General features: G+C 46.2%; 1 protein-coding gene and 1 non-coding gene across 2 annotated transcripts in view; both read left to right on the forward strand.

The window, feature by feature from the left end:
* Nucleotides 1-25,357, forward strand: part of LOC124550602 — a 1,053,220-nt gene that overhangs the window by 843,664 nt on the left and 184,199 nt on the right. The window lies entirely within an intron of this gene.
* Nucleotides 17,848-17,922, forward strand: Trnai-uau. Its single transcript has one exon. It is a non-coding gene; the product is annotated as a tRNA-Ile (tRNA).

Genomic DNA, 25,357 nt, shown 5'->3' on the forward strand with positions numbered 1-25,357 from the left:
TTGAGTAATCACTCTGAAGGACACGCAATCCCACGTACTCGTGTGAGACAGTGTTATCAGCATCTGACAGAGTTTGAAAGGGACCACGCTGTTTGTCTGCATTTGGCCGGCTGGTCGAATCGTGCAGTATCCAGATTTTTGGAGATTCTGATGCGACAGTGGCCGGTGGTGAACTGCATGAGAATGTGATGGCAGGCATGCTCGTCGTCAAGGTTCTGCTCGACCACGTCCGACCAGCAAAAGAGAGAAATGCCGTACTGCGCGCCGAGCACGTCATAACCTCTCCACATGTGCACCTGTCATCCGAAAATAAGAAACAGACTCCCTGCAACATTCTGAGTCATTCTGGGCCCTTTGTCGGAGACTAGCAGCAGCAGAAGCAGGAAATTGCCCTAGGCTGCCGCTAACTCAACATCACAAACGGCTGCGTCTAAAGTGATTCCACTACCGGGAAGCATCGATTGCTGTTGAGTAGTGTCGCAATGTGTTCAGCGGCGAATCGTGGATCTGTATTACCCTAGAAGATAATCGTCGGCAGTCGCGCGGTTCCAGACTGTAGCGCCTAGAACCGCTCGGCCACTCTGGCCGGCCAGTGTAGTACAGAGACAGATCCAATCGGGGGTAAGAAACCATACGAACGAAAGTACTCTGCAAGGAGTCACCGGAGATCAAAGGCCCCTCATACCAAAATACTCAGAAAATACCGCTGAACAACCTCTGATATGTTGTCGGCGGCAATGGAGTCCACCCTGTTTTCCCAGTATGGTACCTTACGGTTTGCGGCCGAGGACAACTGCAGTAGCAGTGTTGTGTCACTCCCGTCTGTCCTGTTCCATTCGCGAATGGTACGTGGGAAGCATGATTGTCGCGAAACCTACATGATTATGAAGAATCGCAGCGGATGACCGACAGCAGTTGTGTTACGAACGCTGTTCTGCATGGTACATCTACATCTAGAATGATAAGCAAAAAAATCTTTTAATGCTTATTGGGTTTAGTGATTATTTATACCATTATCTAATTTTAATTTCTCTTTTTGTTTCAGGTGAGTGTCGGTAGTCGTAGAGTCTAAGCTGCTACATAATTGCGCAGAATTGGTATGTACCTGCTGCAAGCGCATATGGCACCTACGAGTCACAAGAAGGACGACGATTCAAATCCCCGTCCGGCCATCAAGGTTTAGGCTTTCCATGGTTTCTGTAGATCGCTCAGAACAAACTCCGTGATGATTCCTCTGCCAGTTCTTGACTGCATTCCGTAACTCTTTGTAAGGAAACGGAGAAACCACATGTGAGTCGTGAGGTCGCTGAACCTTCTTTGATCCATGTTTTTTTCATAGTTAATAAGAATATTACACTATGTGATTTATCATGGTCTGTGAATATTGCGGTAAACATCCGTACTCATTTACCCTAGAACACTAAATGGGGGAAAAGTTACGTTATTACTGAACCAATGCAAATTTTACTACTCCATATTTTATTCAAAGTAAGTGAAAATGTATAGTTTATACAGTAATTAATTACAGTTATAAGATCTCCAATGGTATGACATATAAAAAATAAGTACAAAATGTCCCGTTTCACACGGTATACTGACAATCAATACCAGATTGGTGGCAACAGCGAATTCGTATCAACTGCAATCGTAAATTTTACGAGAGTTTAGTAATCTAGGATTCATTATGGTGACCAGAAAATTTGTTAAACCAACTGGCAAGTTTGTTTCCAAACGAGACAATAGCGCATTTCGTCGGCGTATCCAGTATTGTGCAGATATTTTGAGTGAAACACTTACTGAGATAACTGAGGATAAAAACGTCAATAGAAATGAGGTTCCTGCGTAACGAGTCGCCGTACACGCCAAGTCTCTTTTAACAATATACTCAGAAAATGTCGCTAAACAACCCCATAATTTTTTCTCGGTAGAGTTCGCGGCTACATCGCGTATTTACATCCTCAGGAAGTTCCTCGTGTTCCTCTTGTTTGTGATGTAGTTATTACAAAGGAAAACTTCATGGAGAGGGGAGGGAAGAGGGTTACTTCTATTCTCATTAATTTATGGCTCGAGAGAGTATGCCAGTAGCATGTCATTTTTAATTCTCGAGTATGTCTGCGAAGCTTTGAAAAAGTTCATTGTTACTGTCTCATCTTTGCCACCAAGAATGTTCACCTCAGAATTCTGGGTATCTACGAAAATTTATGACTCTTGATCCGGATCCACTTTGTGGCTTTCGCTAATTTACGAAGTACTGCCAGTATCATCACCTGTGATACTGTTACCCATCACTAATCATGCATATCTCTCGTAAGAATGCACCGCATTCACCACGAAAATATAGTTCTCGGCTTTAGAACGTCGTGACCGATGTAACTAAGTATTTTATACTTTTTAAACGGATTGGCTGTCTTCGACAATATTTTCGTTTGTCTACTGGGAGACAGGGCCCCGAGGATCTCACAGCTGCCGCCGGTTGTCGCTGGTCTATCCCTTGTTTTCATGTAGCCTTCCAGCAACGCCCGCGGAGCTCCCGCTAAGTTGGACAGCAAACTCAATGATAGAGAGAAAGAGACGGGGGGAGGGGGAAAGACTACGTCTGTGGGACGGGACGGACAAACAACGGCTGTGACTGCGCGTGGGAGGCCACGCCACTGTTGCGTAACGGGGATCGCGCCTCTACCACAATATGAGGACAGGCCAGATCCTTGTGTGTGCTGCGCCGACCTACGCTCCACTGCAGTCGAGGAGACTCACATCGACCAGACTCCTGTTTATCTGGAAAAAATTGAAACCTGGCGGCTGCTAGCCGAGTTATATGAAAGGTCTCTGACTGTTAACTCAGTTGGGGGATATTCGTCCATATCGGAAGCTGTCTTGTCGTTTGCACGCTGTTTATTCAGTTTTCCGTATCAGCCACATTCACTGTCGTTAAGGGAACAGTTTCAATTGCAATGTAGTTTTACTGCTGGGGCGACTTGAGGATACTCATCTACTCCCACAACTGGACGAACGAGATGGAAACAATGACTTTCTTGATTTGAATAACAAAACACTGCACCACTTAACAAGTTTTTCAAATATAGCATGACCGGTTTCGAAAATTCATTCTCATTATCAACTGCAAATATTTATAATGGTATTTTATGTGATGTTTGCGGGTATGTGATGTCGGTTTTCTGCCTCTTTTGCACTGTAGTCGTCTTTTCGTGGTTTTAAAGTACTGTGCCTCCTTTCATATTCGAAACGCTTCATGTTATGCATAAATAAATTGTAACTAGTGCAGTGTTTTATTATTTAAATCATGAATGACACGGCTCTATGCTTTCAGAGATATCGACCACGACGAATGAAATTAAATTACTTTCTTTCTGAATAAGTGGCCTACTACCAACCACATTCGTCGGCATTTTTTATCGCTGCGATAAAAAAAAGCACTTTTGTTTAGTAAACTCATTTTTCCCAGTTGCTTAGAGCGATGCAGATAACGAACTCAATATCTCATTACTCTTTGATAATGAAGACAAAGTCTCATTATGAGATATTTGCGATAAAAATGTTTCTTGCATTTATGCTTTTAGCCACACAATAAATCAGAAATATTCCCTCCGCTTTCGACTTGCCTTCGAACACTATTTCATTCAACTAACTCCAGTAAAATGTTCTTCGATCCACGTGTTCTCCTCTGTAGTTCCCTTATTTCTTTCCTTTCAGCAACATTGTCCGTTATGTAGAACTTTAACATTTTCTATATTTCCGATATAGTATCGCTTGTAACAGTAACCAACACAATCAGAACAGTCTTTTTTATTTATTTTAGTCTTTAGTCGCACTCTGACTTTGTCAAAAGTATACCGGTTTCGTTAGCAACTACTTTCAATCCCCCGTCACTGTCAAACTCGCTTACGTAAGTACGTCCTTCATTTTAGTCACACTATAATAACACAGCTACATACTAACGTCGGTGAGCGAGTTTCATGACTGCGCACATGGTGATGCCCTAAAGATGATACTTGCTACAGAAAACGGTAGCCGTTTGACAAAATAAGAGTGCGACTTTAGACTTAAACAAAAACTTTTGATATTTTTCTCGCATTAATTTATCTTTGTAGTACTATTACTTGAGTTTTACTATTATTTATTTAAAAACCTAGTAGACTGGCTGACATTTCTCGATGAGTATGAGTAGGAATGGAACCAAATCTCGAACCACATTACTTTCACAGGAGGATGCAGAGATAACGTAGCAACGACAGAAATGTTGTAGGTTCTCTTGCGATAGAGGACAGTGAAGTTCAATGCTCAGACATTTTTCAGCGTATGAGTGGCAAGTGGGACATGAAGGTACTCATGAACAAGTCGGGAATTCGAGATCAGTGACAGTCAGCAAAGTTTCAGAGGTTATTCGGGGAAGTTTGCTAAAAGGCTCGGCGTAAGGAAGCCATGGTCGCCAGGAGCTCGTTAGCAACAATCGCGTTCGCCGAGAGACTGAACCAACACAGCTACAAAATGTTACGCCACATGTCTTGACAGTGTTCCTGCAACATATGCGCTGGTAGTTTGTATTCTTGTGTGAATTCAGCGTGACAGTAAACCCACATACTTTGTGTACAATATTACAGAGCACAGTGTAGGTCAGTTTGGGCCAGTTGGGCTGATTTTGTTTTTCGTGTTTTAAGGCCAGACCTATCAGCACACCAGCGCCTATGGACTTCTTCTCAGGTCATCTGGAGAGGCTAGTGTTCGAGACCCCTTTGGGCAAACGTACAGAGTTGACTGCTTGACTAAGATCCACATACATACTCTGCGTACGCCCTATTCTCTGTCGTACTATTCTAACTGTACGCACACAAGACTTACGATGATGTAGCAGACTCGCTGCACAATCTTCCCCGGACACTGATTGCGTTCGCCTGCTCATCTCTTTTTACACTATGGTATGAGCCGCTGAGCTGTTACGATCCCAGTAGTGCGTTTGTGAATTGGTTCGATTTCTACTGCCATACAACAAATTTGTTCATCAATTTCCTGGAATGATATAACATTCACAGTTCGCTGCCGTATCTTGCTTTAATTATCAGTGCGCTCGACATTATAATGCTTTACAGTAATACAGTTTTTCGCAGTAAGAGAAACGATATTAAATAGCACTGTGAGGAAAGTGTCCATATTCTCCCTCGGAGGCGAGTCCTCTCTCATTTGTTCTGTAAACTTTGGTTGTCTGTCCTATGACCGGAGCACTATACCACCAAACATTCCTCTACGCTCACGTACACAATCAACACACACGACACAAATACACAAGCGTGCAAACAGAGACATGATTTAAATTTTAATTTTTGTCTGGGACAGTGGACAACATCTCCACAGAAATAAATTAAAATTGTTCCAATTCCTCCACTCCGACTAAGGTTTTAGGGAGGTTCCCATCGGTCATCTGGCGAATTCCGGTACTGGGAATCCCCTCAAGAAGATTCCCAATTGGAACTCTCTCTGCTGGGATGTTTGGATGAAAATGACCAAGTTATACAACGTCTCGCCCTCTCCTCATGAATTGGGAACGAAAAATGTAAAAAAGAAAGAAACCTAATCACAATGTAGTGAATCGTTAATTTGTTACTCACTCTTCAAAAGATTTAGGGGAACACGTGTATCAACGGCCGGTATGTTAAATCTATTTTGATAGAGGCCGTATCTGTCATCATATTGCATGGCTTCAGATCTTAGCTTTCGGTGTAGGCAACAATTAAAATCAGTTGCCGTCTAGTTGCTGTGTTACGCATTACAGTGTCAGGTGACCCGTCAGAAGGAAGTAACGGTGTCTCAATGTTTTTTTAGTGTGGTACACAGATGTCAGTTATTATATGTGGACGTTATATTCAACCAAATGCATGCAATTCGACATCTTAATGCAGTGCAAGGGCGCTCTGTTTGATCCAGATATAGATGCCAATGCCGCTCTATGAGTCATCCATAGGTTGTGGACACGCTACATACAGGCAGCTCAGTACACAAGGCGAGTTGGACAAGGTCGCCGACATGTTACAACCCCACGTGAAGACCGACAACTAGACATTTCTGTGCTGCGGTGTCGTATGGATACCGCCAGAGCACTGCAAGACGATCTCTGTAGGACCACTGAATCGGCTGTGTCCGATCAGACTGTAATGAACAGGTCAGACTGTAATGACCAGGTTACGAGAAAGGACCTCACGACCGAGACGTCCTGTTCAGGTACCCCGCTTGACGCGACATCTTGCAGTTCGCCTTCACTCCTGCCGTTCCCATGTCAACTGTTAACTTCATCACTGGCGGAACGTGTTATTCACAGACGACTGCAGATATGCTCTAACGGAAGTTGATGATCGTGATCGTGTGCAGAGAGCCGTGATGAGCGGTACAGGAAATCGACAGATTTCCTTTGTTCTGCATGTTGTCGGGAAGCTTCGTGTTGACAACGGTGCGGATCTTGTCGTTGTCCATGGTCGCCTTATCCGCCAGGCAAGACAACGAAAAGAGCCTATTGGGCCATGTGGTGGCTGCTGCATAGGTAGCGACCCTGAGTTCCTTTCAATGCCAGGGCCCATATGGCGGGCGTCAGCAGGAATGTGTTTCGAAACCTGGAGATTGAAGTAATGGAATGGCCGGCGGTGAGTCCCGACCTAAATTCCATCGCGAATATGTGAGAAATTTGGAAATTTGTGGTAAGGTGTTATGGACCAAACTGCTGAGGTCTTTGATCCCTAAGCTTACACACTACTTAAGCTAACTCAAACTAACTTACGCTAAGGACAACACACACACCCAAGCCCGAGGGAGGACTCGAACCTCCGACGGGGGGAGCCGCACGGACCGTGACAAGGCGCCCCAGACCGCGTAGCTACATATGTGAGACGTGCCTGACAGACGTGTTCGTGGTCGTCTTTCTTAGACCGTTACCTCTGAGTGCAGTCAGACCTTAGCTAGTACTCCCGCCCTCCTCCCTCCTCCCTGCCATCTGTCGCCTCCTACCCTCCCCCACATTATCAGCAGCCTTAGCACCTAATTAGACTGTAGAATGAAAGACTTTTCTTGGAACACTTTTACTTTTAAAATGATGAAAGATGAACGATATTTAGTTTGTTTGTGTCTGCGTGGAGGAGTGGGGGCGGCGGGTAGTAAGGCGTTAGAATGAACGCGAAAGAAATTTGTGGTGCATCGCAAGTGCTACCCACAATTGCTTCTCAAATAAGAAAGATAACACTCCACAGTGAAGGTAGACACTTATTAGAAAACTTACTCCCCTGCGTTACTCCTCTCCATTGCTGCATTTGCTTGATCCGCGCACTGCAACCTCATTTAAAATCAACCAAGTTAAAAGGTGGGCACCATACTTGCTGTTCGTAAATCACTTGATTGCTCCACTCCCCACTTCTGAACTGACAGAAATTGAATGTCTTCAGGCTGTTAATTCTTTGTCTCTGACCACAGCCACTAATAGTAATAGCAATAATAATAGTTATAATAATAATAACTGTGTGTATGGTACTATAGTAGCCCTTAAGTAGTTACTGCTGTGTCGTGTTGTCAATCAATTCATTTATCTGTTTCGAAGCGAGTAATGAAACAAGTTTTCGACTACTTCAGATACTATCTACAACTTGGAGCACACGTTTCCTTGAGGTATTTAGCTTTTGTTACGTATATGTCTCACTTTTATCATCAGCGATGTACGGGACAAAGAACAACATACGTGTGTATTGGGTGGTCTATGTACGGAACGTATAACCTCCACCGCATTAATGCTACTAACTGATAACTTAAATAATCAGCATTAGAGTCTTACAAAATTGTGATAGTAGTAATGATGTTTGAAAGTAATTTAGTTTAGTTACTAAAACAGAATCGAATCGTTTAGTTTTTGCCCGTTAGAAAATTTAATTTTACCCCTGGTTGGAAAGCACAACAGTACAGACTCTGTAATACCTCGCATGGGCTTTCATTGAAGAATGCGAGCGGATAGCACAGAGTGACGTCTACAGACTTACACTGAGCATGCCACGTAAGTGTCAGACAGTAACAAGCGCTCACGTATGGCGTACACATTACTGAAGCTCTCAAAGTGCAGTTTGAAGCACCCAGGATCACAGGACGAATGTTTGTTTCCACTTTATCTTCGGCAGCTGTCGGACATTTCAGTTATTTTTATGTAAACGATGGAGGATGGTTCAAATGGCTCTGAGCACTATGCGGCTTAACTTCTGAGGTCATCAGTCCCCTAGAACTTAGAACTATTTAAACCCAACTAACCTAAGGACATCACACACACCCATGCCCGAGGCAGGATTCGAACCTGCGACCGTAGCGGTCGCGCGGTTCCAGACTTTAGCGCCTAGAACCGCTCGGCCACCCCGGCCGGCGATAGAGGATGTAGTATTGTTTTGTTGTGTACTTCACTTGTGACACATAAACGTATAATTTGTTAACACACCCACACACCCAGTCCTGAATTATTGCTCAATGGGGTGTGACAGACGCCCAAAGTCACGTTCCCCTAATCCTTTTGATTAGTTGTTTACTAAGAGCATCCATACGTCATGGATCCAGAGGTACTATAAATTCAAATTATTACGCAACCGTGTACTGAATGCTGTGAGTTCCTCAAACCAAACCGCTCATCACACAGCCCTTAACGACTTACGAGACCTCTTCGACAGAGTTCATATACGTGTGATCATACGTTGCCGCAGCCGTTCTCGGTTTCTCTTAGAATTTTGTGACTACGTGTTCGCGTTGTGGAGTAAATTTGTCCAGCTTTTAGATCGCCACTGTATTCGGACTCTATCTGGAACGCCTTACACTTCCAGGGACACGTACCCGCCCGGTACAGGTTTCAGGAGCTTAGCGATCGCCCGCAACACGAATTTCCCAAACTCCTGGTTTCCGCCGGACAAAGGCAGGGCAGCTGAAGGCGACTGCGTGGGCGTGACGAAAGCGACGGCAAGAAGTCGTAACAGCCGCAGAGCGGCCGGCGTGCGCGCGCTTTCTTGCGGATTAGTTCCGAGCGGCCGCGCGGCGTGGCGCGGTTGGCACCGCGGATCACTGCCGTGGGGGAGGGGGGGGGGGCGGACACTCTCGCTGGCTCGCCCTGGCCGGTGCCGCCGCTCTCACACGGGCGTGACATCCGTAAGGACGCACATGGTGTTACTTAAAAAAATAAATAAGTAGGACGTGATTAAAAGCATGGAGAGTGCACAGATGTCTCCAGAAAGTTCAACTCATAACGCAATCACTTTGCCGCATCACTCAAGCTTTTCATGCCTCGCTAGCAAACTGCTTTGTTTTCTATGTATAATAAACTTCCAGACAGGCAGTGGTTTTAACATACGAGAATCTTGCTGAATAACCGCTTCAGTTGTTGAAAGGTTCCTTATTTTAGTCCATGGCTTTTATAAAGAAGTCATTTTCTAGTGAAATCAAACTGACACTGTAAATGCAACCTAACGTTATCTAGAATCATAATAAATATTTAAGCAATTTAAGTAACAGGAATGAAGGAGCTGCGCAATGAGAAAACTTCTGAGACTGTTCCCGGACAGTGTATGTACACAAAACGGAAAAAGATTGGTTGGTTGATTTGGGAGAGAGGACCAAACAGCGAGGTCACAGCGAAAAGAGAAAAATATAGCTTTTATTTTGCTGTGCTGAAGAAAAGTCGATTGTTGAAGAACGTAAAGTTGGGTAGATGTAAAACTGATCTGCCCACTAATACTGAAGGAAAAACGGCCACGTCATGATTATAAAAATTGCAAAGTTTGGAAAACCCAAAGTACTGGCATGCTTTAGCATAAAAAGGAATTACATCTTGACATCTTAGAGATTTTAAATACTGTGCACATAATTAAAAAGGATAAAACTGGCAGTAAACCAATCTTTGCAGGTCGCCTCTTACAATACAGCCACACTGTGTGCAGTAGCGAAAAAAGCCACCTAATGTTTTATACAATGGAGAAAGGATATTTTAGTGGCATATGTGAAGAAATAGAAATTCGTGCCCACATACGAGAGAGAAGGGAAAAACCGCTCAAGGCCCAGTACACATTACGAAACACGGGGTTCAGTCTGTGTGCCTTGTTATTACTAGCTCTTTTTAAACGCACCCCGAAATCGTGTAGTAGCATTCAGGCGCTAGTGAAAAGGTCCTTATTTTCAAGTAGTCTACGTTGCTCCCATGACGCACCAGAAGTTTCTCCTGTTCCTTGTGTTCTAACTATTCTCCGTAAATTTGTTTTCAAAAAATTTTCCCCTATCACTTAAGAGGACGTAACTTTCCAGAAGTATCCCGTCCTTTTCAAGATGTGCAGTTTTTATAATCATGAAGCAACCGTTTTCTCTACGATCGGGCACGTCACTTTTAAATGCACCCGACCTTTATTTTCTTAAACTTTTGACTTTGCTTCGTCACAGCACAATATAAGTTACATTTTTCTACTTACCACAAAAATAGAAAGCAGCAACCACCACGTGTATTCTGCGCGGAAAATACTCACTGTTTCAATGCGCATCATGTGGTTACACCCTTCCATTATCACTGCCTAAGTATCTTACTCTGGGTGTTGTTTTAGTATATCTAATACAATGAAGGTTCCTGCCCTTGGTGTCAAATAGAAACTGTTAAGTTTGGTCTTCCAGGTTCTTAAATGCCCAGCGGAGTTCAGAGTGTCAGATCATTAGGTTAGTTTAAAAAAGATTGGAGAAGGGACTACTCGTGCCAAAGAAAGATATATAGTATTATCCGTTTGAGTTTTTTATGGAGACGACGGGAAGTTTGCGCCGAGACAAAACGAGAAACGAGAACAAATCTCCAACAGATCATCCTGATTTTGATGTTCCTTCATTTCCTTGAATCGCTACAGGTGAATGTCCGTTCGGTTTTTTCGACAGGGTTACAACAAATTCCTGTCTCCATCCATGTCAAACTCCACCAGTGCTCTCTCTGCTTGTCGAATCTCAATTTGACATTAACATCAGACTTCCTTTCGGTATCGAGACTGTCAGAGCTCGAAATTGGAATCAGTACTTTTTTTCTTTTTTCAGCATTTCACTGTCGTGCTGCCTCATTCTGCACATGCAAGTCCACCTGTACAGTTCTCGAAGACTCTAAAGTTCAGACAGGTTCAAACCAATGTTAACGATGTAGTCCACGACACTGTACGTCTGCGCTTTCTCACTTTTAACCAGGTCTAACAACGCAATAGAACGCTTTACGGTGCAGCTAGTTGTCGAACCTAGCGCAGCGAGATCTGCTTCTTCCCCTCCTGAGAGCATAAACTTTCACAAGCGGCCGCTCTGCTATCCGTGAAGTAATTGCGTGGCGAGTCGGCTTCCCTGTTTACAACTGCCTGCGGATTTTAATTGAGGTTTCTGTCGATTGTCGACTAGAGTGCCCTTCACTTTCCCTCGACACAAAGAAAGTGAGGTTCCGCCCACGCCACTGTCTCCCGACAATCGTGCTCCGGGAGAAGTGGGAAGAGGCTGTGAAACTCACCTGGCAAACAGCGCCAGACCAGCAACTCGGCACTGATAGCATTACCACGACGAAAGATGTGGGTTCCGTTCAGGAATATATCAGATTCTGTGCACGAGTTAAAACAAATCTACGTCTATTCACTGCAAGCCACCTGAAGGTGTGTAGCGAAGGGTAATTCTGGTAGAACTACCTGATCCTCCCCTTCCCTGATCCATTCACGAATGGCGCGTGGGAAGAAAGACTGTCGGTAAATCTCCGTATTAGCTCTAATTTCTAGAATTTTCTCGGTGTGGTCATTTCGTGAGACGTATGTGGGACGCAGTAATGCTAGGACGTGCTGAAAAATAATACCTCTGAATTTTGTATGTGAAGACCCTTAATGTTTTTTAAATAAAAGAAACGCTATTAACGTTCTAAATCTTTATTCTTCATTTCTACGTATTTGCAGCCCTCTGTCAGCAGAGACCTCCAAACTGTAGCTTGTAACATGGCGGCATGTAACGTAACTATGTCGGAAGTTGACTGTGCTTTAATTGAGTTTCGAATTCGTAGAGTCCATCCACACATGGAGCACCCTCTGCTTCAGTATGACGTCAGACCGCACACGAGCGATGTGACATCTGCAACAATCCGACGCCTTGGGTTCACTGTCGTCGATCATCCACCATACAGTCCCGACTTCACCCTGCCCGATTTTCGTCTGTTTCTGAACCTTAAAGAGCACTTTGGAGGACTTCACGTTGTGACGAATCGGTTCAAGAAGAGGGGAGGTTATGGCTTCATCAACAAATTGAAATATTCTACAGTGACGGTATCAACTAACTACTCTCTCGTTGCGAGGAATGTGTTCGTCCCCAGGATTACTATGTTAAAAAATAAGTGTGTGGACATGAAGAATAAAGATGTAAAATGTTAATAAAGTCCGTTTTATTTAATAACCTTTTAGAGTTTTCAAATAAAATATTGGGAGGCATTTCTTTTCAGCAGGCCCTTGTACCTGACACTCCATTTGCTGCTCGATAGCACCTCATAGTACGGATATCTTCCTACGTGTTCCTTCATTCAGATGCGAAATTTTTGTCTTGGAATGACCAGAAAGAAATTAATGGAAATCGCAAATGGCTGATGTCGTCATCGTAATTCGTGCGTCTGGTAAAAAAATCATCTTTTCTAGGGATTTTGTTTGTGTGATTTAACAGCTTGTAATACCAAAATCACTATAAACAGAGAACGAGGAAAAGATGTGAAAAATGGACGCTCGCTGTGACTGATGTTCCTATTCCGACTGATAAAGTAACTGATATGTGTGTGCGTGTGTGTGTGTGTGTGTGTGAGAGAGAGAGAGAGAGAGAGAGAGAGAGAGAGAGAGAGAGAGAGAGAGAGAGAGGGGGGGGGGGGGGGGGAAAGCAACATAATTTGTACTTTGATGATGAAACCATTGCACAGATCAGTAGGTGGTAAAAAACTGGGTGGTCCCACTACCTGCGCTTTCTGAAGATGACGGTGCATTACTAAACGCCTCTCCCTCCGCTACCGACACGCTCAGGCCGTAAAGACTCTTGTGTTTTGTAGGCACTGATAAAGTGTGGAAAAGGTATTACGGTGATGATGCGTCCTGTTCGCAGACATTATAAGCATTTCTTTCATTGCGCCGAACTCGCTAAGCAAGCCTTGTTTTTATCAAACACAACCTCCGGCTAAACAATGGCACCACGCTCTGATATGAAGCGCGTGCCTACCGCCCACATGCTCGTTCAGCTCGTTCACTAAATCGTAACACTGCCCAGAAATAAAATGACAGATGTAAGCTCAATTCAAACCCCGCGCATAGAAAAGTGGTTGCAAATTCATATAGGTTTCCGTAAAAGCCGGATGATTTTGTCTTTCATTGATGATTGCTCACTCAAGACTTCGTACACGCAACCCTTGCCCCCTCCCCCCCCCCCCCCCCCCCACTACCACCACCACCATCCGACCCCCCCGCCTTGAGCCCACGACTTGATTTCTACGCCCGCTAGGACTGGGAACCGACTCCAGAACTGCTCTTCGAAACATGGACCCCGACCCACAGAGCACTCACCTTGTCTCTTACATCACACGAGGGCTGCTAGCCATCTCTCCACTTCGCGAGGTCGAAAACCGCTCCAAGAAGTTGTTTCAAATCCAAGCCCTTCTCGTAGTTAGCTGCAGAAGCTGACTGGAAGCCCTTCCACCGGCCGTCTCCTACCCCCACCAGCAACCCCACTCTGCGATGTGTTGCTCCCTGCCGGAATCCTAAGGTGTTTCGGAACAGGTGGTGGAAAATTGACAGGCCCTTAAGCCAGTCTAGATGACCATGATCACAACCCATTTAAGACATTTACGGAAAGTGTGGCCCATCATCTCCAGGTTGAACAAAATCCGTCGTTCCTCAGATAATGGGAACCAGTTGAGGCGGTCACAATAACGAACAGGACGAACACGTAGGTGCGATCAGAAATGATCTCATACACACTGAATCTGTTCTACGGAACAAGAACTGAAAAGTGCTAAGTACATTTTTGCTACTGTGAATTCCTCTCTTGTGTCAACCTCATCACCTCAGACTATGATCGAGACGGAGTTAGAAGATCCCTGAGAGCTCTCAGCGCTGTTGCCGGATTTCACCAGCGAACCGCTAACCGATGCAAGCGAAAACAGTAGCCATCTACAGAGCTGTGACAACACTGAGGCGTCGCCGTAGAGGCGTTACAAAATTGCGTTACGTTATTGGTTGAGAGAGGCGCGCGAAACTACCGCGCCAAGGCCACTGCAACTGTCAGCGATGACGTTACGCCAACTCAACTATAGCGCTTCCACCGACAGTCCTGAACTATTTGTTAAATGTATTTCAGTCTCGGTTTTTAACTACAGATTTCATGCTCTACAAGATCCTCTACTGCCATGGAAGTCATTCCTTGATGTCTTAATGCGTATCCTATCATCCTGGCTGGCCGGAGTGGCCGAGCGGTTCTAGGCGCTACGGTCTGGAACCGCGCGACCGCTACGGTCGCAGGTTCGAATCCTGCCTCGGGCATGGATGTGTGTGATGACCTTACGTTAATTAGGTTTAAGTAGTTCTAAATTCTAGGGGACTTATGACCTCAGATGTTAAGTCCCATAGTGCTCTGAGGCATCTGAACCAACCTATCATCCTGTCCTTTCTTCTTGTTAGCACTTTTCCAACCGTTCCTTTCTTCGACGATTTTGCAGAAGATCTCCTTATGCCTCATCTTACCAGCCCACTTAATTTTGATTATTGTTCTGTAGCACGAGATCACAAATGTTTTGAGTCTCATCTTTCGCGGTTTTCCCTCACTATCGTATAACCTAATGTACAGTCTCAAAAATTTTCTTCTTCACATTAAGCCCAATGTTTGACACCAGCAGACTTCCCTGGGCCAGGAATGCCCTCATTGCCAGTACTAATCTGCTTCTCGCGCCTCCTTGCGTCGACCGTCGTGCATTATTTTACTTCAAAGGCAGCAGAATTTCTTAACTTTTTCTGCTTCTGGATGCTCTATTTTGATGTTAAGTTTATAGTTAGTTTCATTTCTACTAATTATCGTTACTTTCGCCTTTCTTCGGTTCAGTATAAATCCATACTATCTACTCATTAGATCGTTTATCCCATTGAACACGTTTTGAAATTCTTCTTCACTTTCACCCGGAATAGCCGGCTGTTTTAGCCGAGCGGTTCTAGGCGCTTCAGTCGGGAACCGCGCTGCTACTACGGTTCGAATCCTGCCTCGGGCATGGATGTGTGTGATGTCTTTAGGTTAGTTAGGTTTAAGTAGTTCTAAGTCTAGGGGACTGATGACCTCAGATGTTAAGTCCCATAGCGCTCAGAGCCATTTTTTCACCGGGAATACCAATTCGCCCTGAATCTTAATCCCACTCTTGAACATCTCTTTCCTTCGATGTATAGATTGAACAGCAAGGACGTAAGACTATGCCTTACACCCTTTTTAATCCTAACACTTCGATTTTGGTTTCCATTCTTCTTGTTCCCTCTCGGTTCTTGTACGTAGCGCATTTATCAGTCTTTCCCTATAGCTTACTCCTACTTTTGTCAGAATATCGATTCTATCAACGTGTCTTGACTTTTCCAAAGTCTTGCTTCTATTATCAACCACAACGTAAGAAGTACGTCTCTAGTGACCCTACCTTTTCGGAAGCCTATGGCCTAACATCCTTTGAAAGTTTGCCTTTGTTGTGCCGACGAACCTATACCGTATACTTTAAATTTGTTCGCAATTGCCAGTATGGAAAACCATAAGCTGTACAATGGAATGACGACAGTGAAAATTTGTATCGGATAGGGATTCGAACCCGAATTTCTCGCTAATCGCCAGTGGTGGCCTTTCCATGTGGCTATCCGAACGCGACTTACGGCCAGGATCAAATTTCCATATATCGTCAATGATGTGTCTACATCCTGTACTCGTACACCCATTACCTATATTCCCGTCCAAGGGAGACATGTTAATAGTGGCTCGCCCGGTGTCGTTGGACAACTACGAATAACATAGGCACTTCAATATCGTAGCCTGGACTGTGGTCAACCTCCACACGTTGTCGGCCTGGTTGTCGCCAGCCAAGAAACTGCCAGCGGGAAAAGTCTAAAAGACTTTCCCACACGACCACTGCCCCCCTCTCCACTTACACGGCCCGCTACTGCCTCCTCTGTGTTCGGAGTGCACTTGCGCGTGCGGGGTCTTGCAGCAGCCGCGCTCCGGAAGCGGGCGGCCCCTGGCCCCTGGCTGAGTAGGCCGGCCGGGGCGGCGGCCCGTGTCTCCGGCCGCCCGGGTCACGGCTTCGCTTCCTCTCCTCCACGCAGCCGCAAGGTCGCGGCCGGCTGCTCCACTGCTCGCGTCCAGAGCTCCTACCGCGTACTGCACTACTGGAAAAAGTAAACTAACTCTGCTAACTGCTGCACATCCTAAGTGGCCGCCGAGACACCCTTTCCAAGTGCGTCATCTGGGTGTACATCGTCCAGTCACATTAATGTGATCACCGTCAGTGTTTGACATCACACTGCAATAACCCCTCACAGGCAGCACTAGCAGGCTTATCAGGGGAATGCGGAATACAGTGCAGTCGTTGTCGCAGCGCGGAAGCGGAGAGATTTATTTGTCCCAAAAGGGCATGATAATTGGCTTTTGGCCAAAGGATAGAAGCATTTCCGGAACGAATGATAATTAAATGGACACCCTAGCTGCAAAGAGGCGTTGATATACTTCATTGGGGACTCGAACCCGAGATCTCCTGCTTACACGGCAGACGCTCTATCCATCTGTTTTGTTTTTTTTTAATTGACGCTACCCTTTTTTTTTAAGGCTAAACTCAAATTTCTTTTTCCTTTAAGAACAAATTGTGAGGAATAATAAGGAAATTTTTTTTTCGAAAGAAAACAAAGACTCCGATTATATACTGGTTTCTCCTTCCAGTAAACAAAAATGAAAAAATGAGTCTCCTTCGTCTTGTTGGCGAAGAAGCAATCCTTTGGAACAAAAAAAAGTTTCTCAAAGTCAAAATCAAATTTCTTTTTCCTTTAAGAACAAACTATGAGGAAGAAATAAGGAAAAGCTTTTTAAGTCGTCATGCGATTGTAGTTAAAGTGCAGTTCTTACAGGAGCTCCTGAAGTGTATCCGCCTACAGCATGCCAGCTCGTCCAAACGTGTCTTCTCATGGCGTAGGCGTGAGTTCTGGGTAGCAGATCTATTCAGTTCGGATCGGTTAATACAGTTTTCAGCTTCTCAGGGCTTGGACGTTCCAGCTACGAGGTGGATCATCGAAAGTGCTCCGTAAGAAATTAGAAAAATATTGTTTATCCATCTGAGCCACCGAGGGCACAGAGGATAGTGCGCCTGCAGGGACTTATCCCTTGCACGCTCCCCGTGAGATCCACATTCCCAACATGTCCACACCACTACATTTGTAGTGCGCCTAATAGATGTTTGCCCAGCATACTCATTACTCGTGGCAGATTAATCTACCACGTCCCGTACGAGTTCGGGCGTAGCGTATGCGTTCGCAGAAGAAGGTCAATGGCCGGGAAGTTATATTTTAACTATATATGACGGTAGTATCTGTTCCTGAAAGAACAGTTACCGTTGATTACCATGCAGCTTTGCTAGAAATGATAATTAAATGGACACCCTAGCTCCAAAGATGGTAGGTTAATCTGCCACGAGTAATGAGTATGATGGGCAAACATTTATTAGGCGCACTACGAATGTAGTGGTGTGGACATTTTGGGAATGTGGGCCTCACGGGGAGCGTGCAAGGGATAAGTTCCTGCAGGCGCACTATCATCTGTGCCTTCGGTGGCTCAGATGGATAGAGCGTCTGCCATATAAGCAGGAGATCCCGGGTTCGAGTCCCGGTCGGGGCACACATTTTCACCATGTCCCCAATGAATTATATTAATGCGTCTTTGCAACTAGGGTGTCCATTTAACTATCATTTCATTTTTATCAAAGCTGCATGGTCATCAACGGTAACTGTTCTTTCGGGAACAGATACTACCGTCATATATAATTTCCGGAACGGCTACGTTCGTAAACTGCCGTGGGTAAAATACACCGTGCACCGCAAAATGGCGCCATCGAAAACCGGCTCCGGGATAGCTATGGCTCTCAGGAGTGAATGGTGGGTGCGAAGATGTGTACGGGCGAACATACGAGCAATTTTTGAGCAACTGACCGCCCAGACGAACGTAAGGGCTACCAACATATCTCCTCAACGACGGTTCAGCGAACGTTGCTACGTATGTGCCTCTGCAGCAGGCGCCTCGTTAATTCACATATGACGACTCCTGTTCATCGGCTATAAAGGTTGGTATCTCCACTCCAATACCGGAACCGGACGTCGACTGAGTGGCGATAGGTGGCCTTTTCGGATGACTCGTGGTCGTTGGTGTGTACGGCGTGAAACGTCTGAAAGCAAACATTCTGCAACAATCGCTGGCTCTGAGCACTATGGGACTTAACACCTGTGGTCATCAGTCCCCTAGAACTTAGAACTACTTAATCCTAACTAACCTAAGGACATCACACACATCCATGCCCGAGGCAGGATTCGAACTTGTGACCGTAGCGGTCGTGCGGTTCCAGGCTGAAGCGCCTAGAACCGCACGGCCACACCGGCCGGCCCAGGCCGAAGGAGGGAGCGTTATGATCAGGATAATATTTTCGTGGCAGTCCCTGGGTGATTTCGTCATTCTCTAAGGCACAATGGACCCATGCAGTGCGTTTTTCCTCGGCACGATAGCATCTACCAGCAGGACAATGCAACGTGTCATACAGCTAGAAGAGTACGTGCATAGTTCGAAGAGCACCAGGATGAGTTTGCCGTACTCTCCTGGCCACCAGCCTCCCCTAACTGAAACCCAGTCGAATATGTATGCCCACCTCGATCGCGCTGGTCGCGCCATGGATCCTCAACCGAAAAAGCCAGCGCAGCTGGCCGCGGTTCTGGCGCTAGAATGGCTCCACAACCCTGTCGGTACCTTCCAGAATTACACTGGGACTCTTGATGCATGTCTCGCAGTCACATTAACGTGTATACGTCTGTACGATATAGTTTGAAGGTGCATGGCGTCAGCAGAACGCTCTTCCTGCCGTTGTCGGCATCTCAGGCAGTGGAGTCGCTGTACCCCCTTCCAGCAGCTCCTGAATTTGTCTCATGAGGCTGAGTACATCCCGATCCTTTTCTTCCACGAACGAAAAATTCATGGTAGTGTCATAAACCTGAGTCTTCAGCACAGCACCGAGATGGGCTGACCACTTGACTACAGGGTTTGACCACCTCCTATTGAGCTCACAAGGCTGACGTCATCCCGTTCCACATCTCCCACGAAGGAAAAGCAACAGTACTGTGATCCTGAGTCCTCTACATAGTAGTATGAAGTGCTGGTCACTCGGCTACAGGGAAGGATCTTCAGTTGACCTCACATGGCTGATTGCACTCCTCTCCACTCTAAAAAATGGTTCAAGTGGCTCTGAGCACTATGGGACTTAACATCCGTGGTCATCAGTCCCCTAGAACTTAGAATTACTTAAACCTAAGTAACCTAAGGACATCACACACATCCATGCCCGAGGCAGGATTCGAACCTGCGACCGTAGCGGTCGTGCGGTTCCAGACTGAAGCGCCTAGAACCGCTCGGCCACTTCGGCCGGCCCCTCTCCACTCTAGCTACTAATAAAAAATCCATCGCAGAACCGGGAACTGCACCCAGGTCTCCGAGTGGCAGTCACATGGGGTGAACACTCAGCTACGAGTACTGGGGTTGATCCGATACTGCTGTGGCCCCTTAAAGGGCCCTGGCGGCATAGCGGATATACACTCCTGGAAATGGAAAAAAGAACACATTGACACCGGTGTGTCAGACCCACCATACTTGCTCCGGACACTGCGAGAGGGCTGTACAAGCAATGATCACACGCACGGCACAGCGGACACACCAGGAACCGCGGTGTTGGCCGTCGAATGGCGCTAGCTGCGCAGCATTTGTGCACCGCCGCCGTCAGTGTCAGCCAGTTTGCCGTGGCATACGGAGCTCCATCGCAGTCTTTAACACTGGTAGCACGCCGCGACAGCGTGGACGTGAACCGTATGTGCAGTTGACGGACTTTGAGCGAGGGCGTATAGTGGGGATGCGGGAGGCCGGGTGGACGTACCGCCGAATTGCTCAACACGTGGGGCGTGAGGTCTCCACAGTACATCGATGTTGTCGCCAGTGGTCGGCGGAAGGTGCACGTGCCTGTCGACCTGGGACCGGACCGCAGCGACGCACGGATGCACGCCAAGACCGTAGGATCCTACGCAGTGCCGTAGGGGACCGCACCGCCACTTCCCAGCAAATTAGGGACACTGTTGCTCCTGGGGTATCGGCGAGGACCATTCGCAACCGTGTCCATGAAGCTGGGCTACGGTCCCGCACACCATTAGGCCGTCTTCCGCTCACGCCCCAACATCGTGCAGCCCGCCTCCAGTGGTGTCGCGACAGGCGTGAATGGAGGGACGAATGGAGACGTGTCGTCTTCAGCGATGAGAGTCGCTTCTGCCTTGGTGCCAATGATGGTCGTATGCGTGTTTGGCGCCGTGCAGGTGAGCGCCACAATCAGGACTGCATACGACCGAGGCACACAGGGCCAACACCCGGCATCATGGTGTGGGGAGCGATCTCCTACACTGGCCGTACACCACTGGTGATCGTCGAGGGGACACTGAATAGTGCACGGTACATCCAAACCGTCATCGAACCCATCGTTCTACCATTCCTAGACCGGCAAGGGAACTTGCTGTTCCAACAGGACAATGCACGTCCGCATGTATCCCGTGCCACCCAACGTGCTCTAGAAGGTGTAAGTCAACTACCCTGGCCAGCAAGATCTCCGGATCTGTCCCCCATTGAGCATGTTTGGGACTGGATGAAGCGTCGTCTCACGCGGTCTGCACGTCCAGCACGAACGCTGGTCCAACTGAGGCGCCAGGTGGAAATGGTATGGCAAGCCGTTCCACAGGACTACATCCAGCATCTCTACGATCGTCTCCATGGGAGAATAGCAGCCTGCATTGCTGCGAAAGGTGGATATACACTGTACTAGTGCCGACATTGTGCATGCTCTGTTGCCTGAGTCTATGTGCCTGTCAGTGTGATCATGTGATGTATCTGACCCCAGGAATGTGTCAATAAAGTTTCCCCTTCCTGGGACAATGAATTCACGGTGTTCTTATTTCAATTTCCAGGAGTGTATAATGCTTTAAGGAAAGTGACAAAAGCTACTTTTACAAAGGGGAGACTGTAGTGGCCCAGCGCCTGGCAACGAGCATCTCGGAAACGGCGAAGCAGGTTGGCTATTCGCTTGGTACTGTTGTGAGCATCTGTGGAAAGACTGCGTGTGTGTGTGTGTGTGTGTGTGTGTGTGTGTGTGTGTGTGTGTGTGTGTGTGTGTGTAAACTGAGAGTACAAGTATGAAATAAATAAATAACCATATAGATGGAAGTAAATATCGCAATAACGTAATGATTACCATCAAGATGGATAAAGTTATAACACTGTTAGTCTATAGCATGTAAGTAGGCTGTTTAGGTTTTTATGTTGGTAACGCCACGTAGAGCTCTGTATGAAAATCACTGACTGTGCTGTGTGCAGTCTGTGGCTGGTTTGCATTGTTGTAATATTCGCTACTGTAGTGTTGCGCTGTTGGGTGTGAACAGCGCGTAACGTTGCGCAGTTGGAGGTGAGCCGTCAGCAGTGGTGGATGTGGTGAGACAGATGCCAGAGTTTTGAGAGCGGATGATCTGGACGTGTGTCCATCAGAGACAGTAAATTATATATATATATATATATATATATATATATATATATATATATATATAATGACTTTGGAACATTATTAAGGTAAATACATTGTTTGTTGTCTATCAAAATCTTTCATTTGCTAATTATGCCTATCAGTAGTTAGTGCCTTCAGTAGTTAGAATCTTTTATTCAGCTGGCAGTATTGGCGCACGCTGTATTGCAGTAGTTTGAGTAACGAAGATTTTTGTGGGGTAAGTGACTCATGAAAGGTATAGGTTATTGTTAGTCAGGGCCATTCTTTTGTAGGGATTTTTGAAAGTCCGAGTGCGTTGCGCGAAAAATATTGTGTGTCAGTTTAGTTTCGATCAGAATAGGTAAAGAGCGAAATGTCTGAGTACGTTCAGTTCTGCTCAGCTGTTTGAAAATCAAATGATGTAAGAGGTTTCTCAGCACAGTCATTCATAAATTTTTCTAAGGGGACATTTCAAGCAAAGTGCTAATTTCGAAAATATTAAAAAAGATATATTGAAAGAAGAGAAATGAATGGAATTTCTTCCTTCCGAATTAAATGAAAGACTCGTTCAGTGTGGCGGTGTTGTCTGCAGGACGCTGCCACATCTTACCAGGAAAAGTATGTCAAATCAAGACTAGAGCGACGTGTAAAATGGTCAAAGTGTTTATGAACCCAAACACTGGTTTGAACACTACCGTGCAGACCTCACTCCGACCTGTGTACTAGCAGAACCTGTAAATTAACGTGATACGCAAGACTAGAGCCTGACCGAATGAATCACCGACTTATTCTCTTCATTTTTCTGGGTGTGTATCGTCTGTTGAATGAGTCTCATACCTAATGTAATAGCTTAACTGTCTTGATCACAAAAGAGAGATAAGATGATTTGCAACTGATGGCAGCAAACACCAGTCTCATTTGTATAAGGTGAAAGATATGGTGGGAGGCAATATGCAAGGCGTTAAACAAGTCGCAAGGCGACCCGCCAACACGAGTACTGCCACTATTCCAGTTAACGCCCTTCAGTTAAATAGAAAACACACTCGTTTTATTCTGGGAGCTGCTGAAAGGAAAATTAACCGAGCAGTTTATTTTCATACGAAGGTACTGTGGCGAACATATCGCTTGTTCCCTCTTCCTGTGCAATTTATCATCTTGTATTCGACCGTCAGGTAGATGTTACTGAAGGCTCTTTGTGGACAGAATGGCGAGTGATGTTTTGCGCTGGCTACGGAGCGAAATTATGTCTGTATAATGAGGTCTACATATGGAAGCTGTCGGGGAAACCAGTTTGCACTACTGGCGCGCACTCGTTGGAAGTGGCGGCGCGCTGGGCGTTGCCACGTTCTGTCGGTACGCGTTGTGCAGCTACGACAGATAAGTGACCGACACTGTACTCATGGATTATCAGCGTATAGTAACCCTGAGGTATCACACGACAGATAAGTGACTGACACTGTTCTCATGGATTAACAGCGTATAGTAACCCTGAGGTATCACACCCACACCATGTCTCTATCTCCGCCTGAAGTGGTTGCGGCTCTGTTTCTCGCGCGACGTAGGACCTCTTCGCAGGGCATGGCAAGTTTCATCGTATTGACGGTACTCTCACTGCCGGACAGTATGCTCATATCGTTTGATGCGACGCTCGGCAAGAGACGATATTTTTCGCCTACGCATACCAGTGAAACAACTGTAGCCTGATTTCCTGAGCAGGACGAAATCGGGCTCCGCAGTTGGTCCGCAAAAGTATGCTAGTTACAATCCACAGACTGCATGGGCCGAGTGTGGTACCTCATGAACATGGCAAACAGACATCCAGGGTTAATGTCCCTAACCAAAAGACCGATCCCCTGTAATAGTGCACATGCATTTACTCCGTGAGACACTGCCGAGAGTTTAGGATTGTAATCCAAAACATTGACGCAAACTCTGACAGTCGGGGACTTTATGCTTCCATTTCACTTCTTCTTGTCGATCAAAAACTGATGATAATACTCTACTGGCCATTACAATTGCTACACCAAGAAGAAACGAACATGATAAACGAGTATTCATTGGACAAATATATTATACTAGAACTGACATGTGATTACATTTTCACACAATTTGGGGGCATAGATCCTGAAAAATCAGTATCCAGAACAACCACCTCTGGCCCTGATAACGGCTTTGATACGCCTGGGCATTGAGTCAAATAGAGCTTGGATGGCGTGTACAGGTACAGCTGCCCATGCAGCCTCAACACGATATCACAGTTCATCAAGAGTAGTGACTGGCGTATTGTGACGAGCCAGTTGCTCGGCTACCATTGACTAGACGTTTTCAATTGCTGGGAGATCTGAAGGATGTGCTGGCCATGGCAGCAGTCGAACATTTTCTGTATCTAGAAAGGCCCGTACAGGACCTGCAACGTGCGGTCGTGCATTATCCTGCTGAAATGTAGGGTTTCGCAGGGATCGAATGAAGGGTGGAGCCAGGGGTCGTAACAAATCTAAAATGTAACGTCCACTGTTTAAAGCGCCGTCAATGCGAACAAGAGGTGACCGAGACTTGTAACCAGTGGCACCCCATACCATCACACCGGGTGATACGCCAGTATGGCGATGACGAATACACGCTTCCAATGTGCGTTCACCGCGATCTCGCCAAACACGGATGTGACCATCATGATGCTGTAAACAGAACGTGGATTCATCAGAAAAAATGACGTTTTGCCATCCGTGCACCCAGGTTCGTCATTGAGTACACCATGGCAGGCGCTCCTGTCTATGATGCAGCATCAAGGGTAACCGCAGCCATGGTCTCCTAGCTGATAGTCCATGCTGTTGCAGACGTCGTCGAACTGTTCGTGCAGATGGTTGTTGCCTTGCAAACGTCCCCATCTGTTGACTCAGGGATCGAGGCGTGGCTGCACGATCCGTTACAGCCATGCGGATTAGATGCCTGTCATCTCGACTGCTAGTGATACGAGGCCGTTGGCATCCAGCACAGCGTTCCGTATTACCCTCCTGAACCCACCGATTCCATATTCTGCTAACAGTCATTGGACCTCGACCAACGCGAGCGGCAATGTCGCGATATGATAAACCGCAATCGCGATACGCTACAATCCGACCTTTATTAGAGTCGGAAACGTGATGGTACGCATTTCTCCTCCTTACACGAGGCACCAAAACGACGTTTCACCAGCCAACGCCGGTCAACTGCTACCGAGCGAGGTGGCGCAGTGGTTAGCACACTGGACTCGCATTCGGGAGGACGACGGTTCAATCCCGTCTCCGGCCATCTTGATTTAGGTTTTCCGTGATTTCCCTAAATCGTTTCAGGCGAATGCCGAGATGGTTCCTTTGAAAGGGCACGGCAGATTTCCTTCCCAATCTTTCCCTAACCCGAGCTTGCGCTCCGTCTCTAATGACCTCATTGTCGACGGGACGTTAAACATTAACCACCACCACCACCTCAACTGCTGTTTGTGTATGAGAAATCTGTTGGAAACTTTCC

This window comes from Schistocerca americana, chromosome 1, assembly GCF_021461395.2.
Source record: "Schistocerca americana isolate TAMUIC-IGC-003095 chromosome 1, iqSchAmer2.1, whole genome shotgun sequence".
NCBI lineage: Eukaryota > Metazoa > Arthropoda > Insecta > Orthoptera > Acrididae > Schistocerca > Schistocerca americana.